At 32.0% G+C, this 9,054-nt stretch overlaps 1 long non-coding RNA gene across 1 annotated transcript; it reads right to left on the reverse strand.

Moving 5' to 3' along the window:
* Positions 1–4,848: 4,848 nt before the first annotated feature.
* On the reverse strand, positions 4,849–6,539 carry LOC134252620 (uncharacterized). Its single transcript, XR_009988995.1, has 4 exons — positions 6,288–6,539; positions 5,588–5,648; positions 5,245–5,312; positions 4,849–5,050 (listed from the first exon to the last, which is right to left on the reverse strand). It is a non-coding gene; the product is annotated as an uncharacterized LOC134252620 (long non-coding RNA).
* Positions 6,540–9,054: the final 2,515 nt, after the last annotated feature.

Here is a 9,054-nt window from a genome sequence, read left to right on the forward strand (position 1 = left end):
TCCCATTCCATAAAAATCAAATAAAAAAAATTTAATGAGATTTCAAAACTGATTAAATAAAAAATGATTTTGTATTTAAATTTTAAGAGACAAACTAAACACATGTACCTTTGCACTAGGGATTCTTAACCTCTAATTTTTAATCAGCTCGCCCCATTTGCCGGTTGCACATGCATACAGTGTGTACTTGTACATATGTACATGTGGAGGAGTTTAATTCTTGGACGATCTACAAACGTCTACATAACATTAAAATAAATGAATATTAAATAAATTATTAATTAAAATCAGTGCCGACAGATTGAACATATTCAAACCTGTTTTCACTTCTTAGTTACTTTTTAAAAGGGATAAAATTTCTAATTTTCGAGCAAATTTTCAAATATTTCGACAAAAAGAGACCAGAAAACTGAACATTTAACAAGATAAATATAATTGTTTTCGAAAAAAAGGCCTTCAAAAACAAAATGTTGTCCACACTCGACCAGTTGACCTAGTGAAAACGGAACAAATCCAACTTTTCGAACCTGCAGGAAACTTTTTTTATCCCATTTTTTCCCCATCCATTAAGAACATTTTTCTTATTATTGAAAAAAAAAGATCACCGATCTCCCTACATAATTTTCTTGGAGTCGGGAAAGGCGGCGATGGATCTTTTTTAAGATAGCATAATTTTCTTTTTATTTACAGTTTATTTTTCAAAAAGATCTTATGCAAAAGTAAAATTCCATTTTTTTTTCTTCAGTTAATTTTTTTTTATTAATTCTATTTCTATATATTCATTCTATTAATAATTCACTTGATTATTGTCAAAATTTTCACAAAGGTAATAGTAGAAATTGAGATCAGCATAAATACATACAGTCATGTAATTTTGTTACAAGCAGAACATTTAAAGAAATATGAAAATTTTGTCATGATAATTCAAGTAAAAGAAAGTAATAATTGAAGGTTTTTATAGCCCTCTGTTTTATTTTAAACCAATTACCAGGTTAAAAACAATGACCACAGTAATTATCAGTAAATCTCAGCATCGACAGTACCTCAACAGTAATTATCAGCAATTCTCAGCAACGACAGTACCTCAACAGTATTTATCAGTATTTATCAGACTCAACAGTAAAAGTCAACAGTAATTATCAGTATTTATCAGAAACAACAAAAATATCAGCAACAACAGTAATAATAACAGTAAATATCAGTATTTATCAGCAACAACAGCACAGTATCAGTAATTATCAAACTTTATCAGTAAAATTTGGGATTCTCAGCACTTTTTTCGTCCAGTAGTGCTTAGTGGTCAATCTCATTAAACCATGTTTACCCATCTTATATCGAATCTTTGAACCAGCTTGTTAAGTTATTTCAATATCATTCACGCAAAATCTATTTTCACCCATAATTTTGTCTCGATCGTCATTTCTATATAACATTCTTGTCAACATGTATAAACTCGTGCACTGGTAACTAAGCTAGTTAATAGACACAAGGGCTTGTTCCTGATGTCTAATAATTATTTTTTGAAAAAAAATCCATTCAGTATTAATAAACAAAACTTGTTTTATCATTACAGTGTACGAATTTGAAAAATAAATAATTATTACGTGCGTTGTTTTATTATACGTGTACATGATATTTTAAAATAAAAAAAAAAAAATATTACACGCTAGCAACAAACCCATGTAAAATATCTTTCAATTTTTCAATACCGAAATCAATTTGTTTTAGTAATTAAAATTTTCTTTATCCTTGAACACAAAATGTACATCACTTTAAATAAAAGACAGTATTTTTTATCTAATGTGTTAAAAGCAGCATTCTGCAACAACATTTACAGGAATATAAATTCATGTTCTCCTGAAAAAAGCAAAAAAAAAAATTGTCTTTTTTTTTGGGGGGGGGGGGGGGGTTTTGGGTGGGGTGGGTTGGTTTGGGTTTGAGGGGGGATTACCGGTGTAAGAATGTTTAGTTTTCAAGTATTGATTTTTACATAATGAATAATTTGAATTAATTTGTGGTAAAATGTCATTATTTTTACATAATACAGCGGTAAGTATATGACAAAAAATAGTCGGTCTTCATTGATTGCTATTTCAAAATCGATTTTCAGAAGAACAACCAATCAGATTAAACATTCCATCCGACCAGATTTAAACACATTGGGAAACGGTGTAAGATTAACAGATTAACTGTGTAAACTATACCGATTGGCCGACAATGGACCTTAATAAGGTGTGTCCACCATTCCCTGTTAAATATCAGGAAACTTTATATACATACACAACGTACACTGACAGATTTTGATGATCAATTATTTTTACAAAATTTAAATTTAATGCAAGCATATAACAAATGAAAAATTATGATTCATTGTAAAAGGAAATTATTTTGATACCCATTATGATACAAAAAAGATTTCAAACTGAGTATGTGATCTAAAAAGGTTTTTTTCTAAACATAACCTGGTAATTTTTACGCGAGGATCGTCATTAAATTTTAGACACAAAAACCGTTAATATTCGCAACATATTTAAAAAAAAAAGTATAATCTGGTTTCTTTTTTTTTAATTCTCTCTTTGTTTATGATAGATTTTTGTGTTATATCTATAATAAATTTTATTTCAATCATGATTTAAGGCTCACATGTAAAAATTTATGAATAACTGAGCGAAGAATGCATTACATCAATCTAAAATCTGAACTCAACGGTTTAGAAATATTAATGTTAAAAGCCTTTTAAAAAGATCCATAATTATAATTATTTTTATTCTGATTAATAAATCACTTCAAGATTTTTAAAACGCTCAACAAAATAAATATTCAAATATGAATAAAATAATGTGTATGACGTTGTGTAAGACTTTGTGGTAGCTTCTATTTCAAGCTCACCAGGATAAATCGTATCGACATTCAGTAACCTACTGACATTATTCTGAAATTGAGTCACCTACGTTTCCTGTTTCCCAGGCTCCGAAGACTATAAAATATATAATATGATTTTGGTACAAAGACACTTACTTGCTTACTGATATCCAATGTAGTCAGGCTGTATATATTTGTGCTTTTAAGGGTACTTACCACAAACAAAAAATGGATGTGCGGGTTGATATATATTTTTTGACTGATTTTGATTTGAAATGAAATAATAAATCTCTGAAATATAAGGAAATCGTAGGTTTTCCTTGGTGTTTAAATTTGAAATTTTATTTTGCCTTCTATATAATTCCCTTCAAAATTTTGCACAATTTTTTTAACTTTATGACAAAATCTCATAAAATTCTCCCACTCTACTTGGTAAACATTATTCAGGTTGACAATTTAAATGTAAAACTAGGAGAAATAATGCTGATTTCTGAAAAAAGTTTGTTTGTGTTATTTATCCTTAAGATAAACTATATAAAATATATCCCGGTGTTGTTTCTGATATATTACAATCGCAGTACAGTTAAGGCAACATTTTCTATTAAAAGTCACCAAAAACGATACACTTAATGCTTAACTGTTTTATTTTTTGGCAAGACACTCTAGTTAAAATAACTATGTTATCTTGAAGAGTATGTCCATCGCTATTCACGTCGGTATTTTTTTTTTCATCATGTGACCCTCTAAAGTCACGTGGGCTGGGATTTTAGGTCAACAAATGAAATGTAAAATTTAACCAAAATGTTCAAGGGCAAGGCAAACAAAAATATATATAAATTACTTTAAGGATTACAAAGAAATGAGCATCACTTTTTGAAAACTATACAGGAACATGAATAATTTAAAATATAAACCTACCTTTTAGATTGTCGCCTTGCCCTTGAACTTTCTGATTAAAAATTGACATGTAAGTACAGTCAATCTAAATATAGTTTTCAATCGCATCGTTGACCCAGCATGGGAGATAACTCTTTAGTTCTTGATACAGTTTCTTTACCTCGTAGATTTTGAATAAATATACATGCAGACTGGGCTGGGATCTTTTAACTAAATCAAATGGTATGCATAAAACATCCTGGACATTACTTACTATTGTGTGACTTCGTTCTCTATACAATATATGAATTATGTGTACTATAAAAAACGTCTTTCAGACTTTCCGAATTTCCTCAAATTATGTGTAACGCGTGCAGCTAGGTTTAAAATTTTGCCGCAGATTGTAAATTAACACGCCGATTGTTAATAAAAATGGAAATATTTTATAATAATTAATAGTTAATTGATAGCCTCCATCAACGCAATAATTAATTCGATATTAAACTTTACCCCTCTGTAACTACTGTACATTCACTTGTGTACAAATAAGAAAACGTTTTCGTTTAGTTTTTCTTATCACATACAGGATTCTATCATGGCTTTCATTCAAACCTTCAACTCCTAAGGGATTTAAGTTGTACATTTGTTAAGGGGACGACCATTTTATTCCGAAAGAAGGGGGGGGGGGGAGATCTCGAAAATGTTGAAAATAAATATGTTCCAGACTGGATAAGAAATAAATCCAGAGCCTCCCTCCTATAAATTAGAGAGTGTTTTTTTTCTTTTGCTTGTCTGACATTTTTCATTTTAAAAAATTGACTTGGGAAAACTTGCTACCCCCCCCCCCCCCCCTTCCATTCAGAATAAAATGGTGGTCGCCTACTCCCCTTTCCTGTTTTTAATCAATTAGGGGAGTCTTTAATCTCCTATTTAGTTACTATTTTTTTTCATTTATACAAAATTTTATTCACAAAAATCAATAGGATTGGGCAGCAAGCAAAGACTATTTTAGCCCTCTCCCTACATTTACTATTTTTGAAAAACAAATTAACACAATATACATGCTGGAAATTAGATCTTGATGGACACTGACACCCACCACACAAAATATATGCAAATAAAGATTTTCAAATCCTAATAGCCTTTTCAACACCTGTACAGTAAGTACATGTATATGAAAAATCAAAGCATTATTTATCAAGAGAATTTATTTCATAAACAGCTTTTCAAATTTCTAGGTAGTCTGTAAAAGGAATACTGAGCAGGTGCAGATTATTTCCATCACTTCATGTTCTTGTGGACGAAATAAATTCTGAAAATACATGTATAAGAAAATCAGGATATACATATATACATAACATTATTGAGAGTAAATTGGTGTTTAAAATGAAATTAAATTATATAATCAGAACAATGCACGGAAAAATGAAACATTGAATGCATAATAAAATGTTATAAGTGCAATTCTACTGTTAATGCATGGTTTATAGCTGATATGGAGCATACCATTTTCCTTAAATGATGGATTAACTTGATGTCTGAAGGAATCCATTGGTCCAATTCTATGGGAATACCTGCAACACATTATATATGCTATGAGATTACTAAATGAAATACATCGTAGAATAAAATGGCATTACATTTGACAAAACAAAATATGAAATCTTGATATACTGTATTGAATTTATGTTACGAAACTTTTCTGGGAAATTATAATAAAACCTCTGAAATTTACAAGAACAAGTAATTAGAATATGAAAGAACATTCTTTCATCTTTACCAAAATGAAAAATAAATATTATTACACATGCACCTTATAAAATGTTAAATGCTTTAGAAGTATACATACCATGTGGAGAAATGGATGCATTTTGTATTTATTCATTCTTCAAGCCTGGAATTCTTGACAGCTACAATAATAAAAGTAATAATTTTATATATCATGTAATTAAAAAAACATAAATATGTATAAATTGCAGAATTAAATTGACTTGACATGTAATCAAACTAAAAAAAATAAATGAAATTTTTTATTCCCCATTAATTTAGAGATTGAGACTGTAAAATGTACAACCATCTATCTAAAGTTGAGGTTTTATGCTTTCAACATAATGATACAGATAATTTCGTAGCATGTTTGTATGCCAAAAAGACAATAATATTACATGTTTAGTAAATCATTGTCAACATACTTTCTGTAACAATGAAATTTCACATTTGATTTAGTATTGTTGACCCCCTCCCAAACCCTTACTACACATACTGACTTTTGTCTCAAAGAAAATAAGCGAATTCGCAGTGACTCTGTACCATTTATTTAGTACAATTACATTTTTAAAATTCTAATAAAAAGTATGGAACTTTGTATGGGGATGTTGTGATTGGGGGTGGGGGGGGGGGGGGCATACACACAATCACAATGCACTGCATTAGTTTTTCACTGACTGTGATAATACCTCTAAAATACCATGTACGCACTAGCCATCGGATTTTTCCTTTGATGTTAACAAGAGAATATCTATATATTATAAATACATGTGCATACATACCTGGGCTAAATGTACTGCAGTGATAGATCTAGGGAGCTGATGCTGATCGTCTCACTCTTCCATTATTTTTCCGAAATAATGTCCTTATATTTTCGTAATTAGGATAAACAACGCCTTGCCTCTTATCTCATCCCTATTTTCTGTAAAGATTCCCCGGTTATTGCGTTTAAATCCATTGCATATCTCAGCTGATGTCGCCACGTTTGTAGATGTAAACAACATTCCGAGTGTCATCGAGTGCAAGCGCTTGGCTGAAGCCAAACGGCACATAAAAAGAGAATTATTTTAAAAACATGCTATTTATGTAAGAGAAAATCACTAATAATTAATTATTCAGATAGGAAAACATTGCCGTTTGTTATAAGTTCTTGCAAGTATCGGTAAATAGCTATTCTGAGCTTTATTTCCTTATAAGGATTAATCAGGGCGGAGCAACTGTCATGACGTCAAACCTCATTATGACCTCATTACCATATTTTTTTTTTCATGGGTAGCCTTAACTGTACTGCGATGGCGACGAGGATGTAGAAAAACATGTTAACTCTGTGATTTAATTCGTTTGAGAAGTCAAATCTGAGATTCAATTAAATTTGAAGATATGGCAGCGAAAATCGATTTTTTTGTGTACCTCAGTTCGTGATAGGAGAATAATTAACGGAGTTACTGCTCAGAAACAAAATCGTGGGATTCTCCTACATTTAGCAGGACCTGAAGATCAGGACATATATGATATTATTGAACATACAGGTGAGAACTTAGATGATAAAGCTAAAGATTTATATAACTACAAAGCACCCAGAAAAAAACGTTGCTTTTGAAAAACATATATTTCGTCAGGCTTCACAAAATGAAATTGAAACAGGTACAAATTTTCTAACACGATTGCAAAAACTGGCAATATCTTGCGACTTTGGAGCGGCAACAGATATTAGGTCATAGATAAATGCAAATCAACAACACCAAGAAGAACGTTTCTGCGAGAAAAAATAATTCAACTTACTGAAAGTACTGGTAATATCAAGGGTCGTAGAAATGTCAGATAGTCAGGCACAGACAATAAAAGAAAATCCAGCTATTCAACAGGGGGTCAACAAAATTAACCAACAATTGAAATCGAAAGAGTCCGAATTTCGAAAAACCAAAACCAAATGGTGCATGGGAACGAAATGACAGAGGTAATGGAAAACAACTTCATGTATGCAAAGGACCCGGAGGACAACACCAATCCGCTAGAAACAACCAACAATTTTATAAAAAAGAAATCACGTCATTTTGGTCGTGACTGCAGAATAACAAGGGAAAAAAGTGCAATAAATGTAGAAATGAAGGTCATTTTGCACAAGTGTGCAACACCAAGCGCCTTCATTACGTTGTTGAAAATGCTACCCCTGAATTCGCCTTCAGTGTATCTAAAAAACCCACCTACAATTAAAGTTAAAATCGTCAACAAAGATCTAAGTGTTATCATTGATACTTGAGCTAGTGTCAACATTCGGTACGGAGTAACATTTCGGACAATAAAGCTTCGAAATTTTTGCATACGGATCACCAAAACAACTGAAAAAACTCGGTATCATTACGGCAGAGTTGAAACATAACGGCGAATCTATTGGAACAACTTTCCATGCCATTGCCGGAAAATATGGATACTTGATCATCAAAAGAACGGCTGAGCAATAAAAGCTGATAAAACTGGAGCAGCATTTCATCCAAGAGATAACAAAGGAAGCATCCAAAATAGTTCAGGAATATAGCAACCTATTCGTTGGACTTGGAAAACTTAAGACATTTCAACTCAAGTTACATGTAGACATCACATTACGACCAGTGGCTCAACCCTTACGCCGTCTGCCGTATCACATGCGTGAAGCAGTTGGAAAAAAAAAATGATGGATTGGAAAAATTTAGATGTAATTGAAAAAGTTTATAGAGCGCTTCAGGAAGTTTTCAAAAAACCCCTAGAGAGTAATCCGACCCTGAACAAAGAGAAATGCGAATTTTACAAGACAGAGCTGAAATATATGGAACACAGACTGTCCAAAGAAGGAATCAAAGTCGACTAAGAGAAAGCCAAAGCGGTTCAGGAAGCAAATCAACCCAGTAATGGACAAGAAGTCCACAGTTTTCTTGGATTCGTCAATTACTACGAAAAATTTATTCCGAATTTAGCAACCATAGCTGAGCCAATCCGTAAGCTGGCCCGCAAATCAACAAAATAGGAGTGGAGAAACACTGAAACAAAGGTGTTAATTGAACTATAAGAGTTATCAACATCATCTAAAGTTACAAACTAAGTGCAGAAACAATGCAAATTGTAGATGGAAGTCCTTATTGGCTCGGAGCAATATTAGAACAAAAACAACGGATAATTTCGTCCAGTGGCTTATGCAAGTCGTACCCTCACTGACACGGAGCAACGGTGCTCTCAAATAGAACGAGAAGCGCTGTCAATCGTATGGGTATGCCAACGATTTCAAACGTATTTGTATGGAGTAGATTTTACCATCTTGACAGATCACAAACCTCTTACCTACTTATTTACACCAAAATACAAACTACCTGCTAGAATAGAGATGGATCATGAAACTACAACCATTTAAATTTACTGTGATCTATACTCCCAGAAGCCAAAACGCAGCTGATGTATTTTCACGCCAAGAAAATACAAACAATAATACACTGAATCAAGAACAAACAAGCGCAGAAAACTATGTCAATTTCGTAATGGAACATGCAGTACAAAGGGCAATGACCATAGAGGAAATTG

Source organism: Saccostrea cucullata, unplaced genomic scaffold (assembly GCF_032062105.1).
Source record: "Saccostrea cucullata isolate Sc308-1 unplaced genomic scaffold, CSIRO_AGI_Scuc_v1 ctg355, whole genome shotgun sequence".
NCBI lineage: Eukaryota > Metazoa > Mollusca > Bivalvia > Ostreida > Ostreidae > Saccostrea > Saccostrea cuccullata.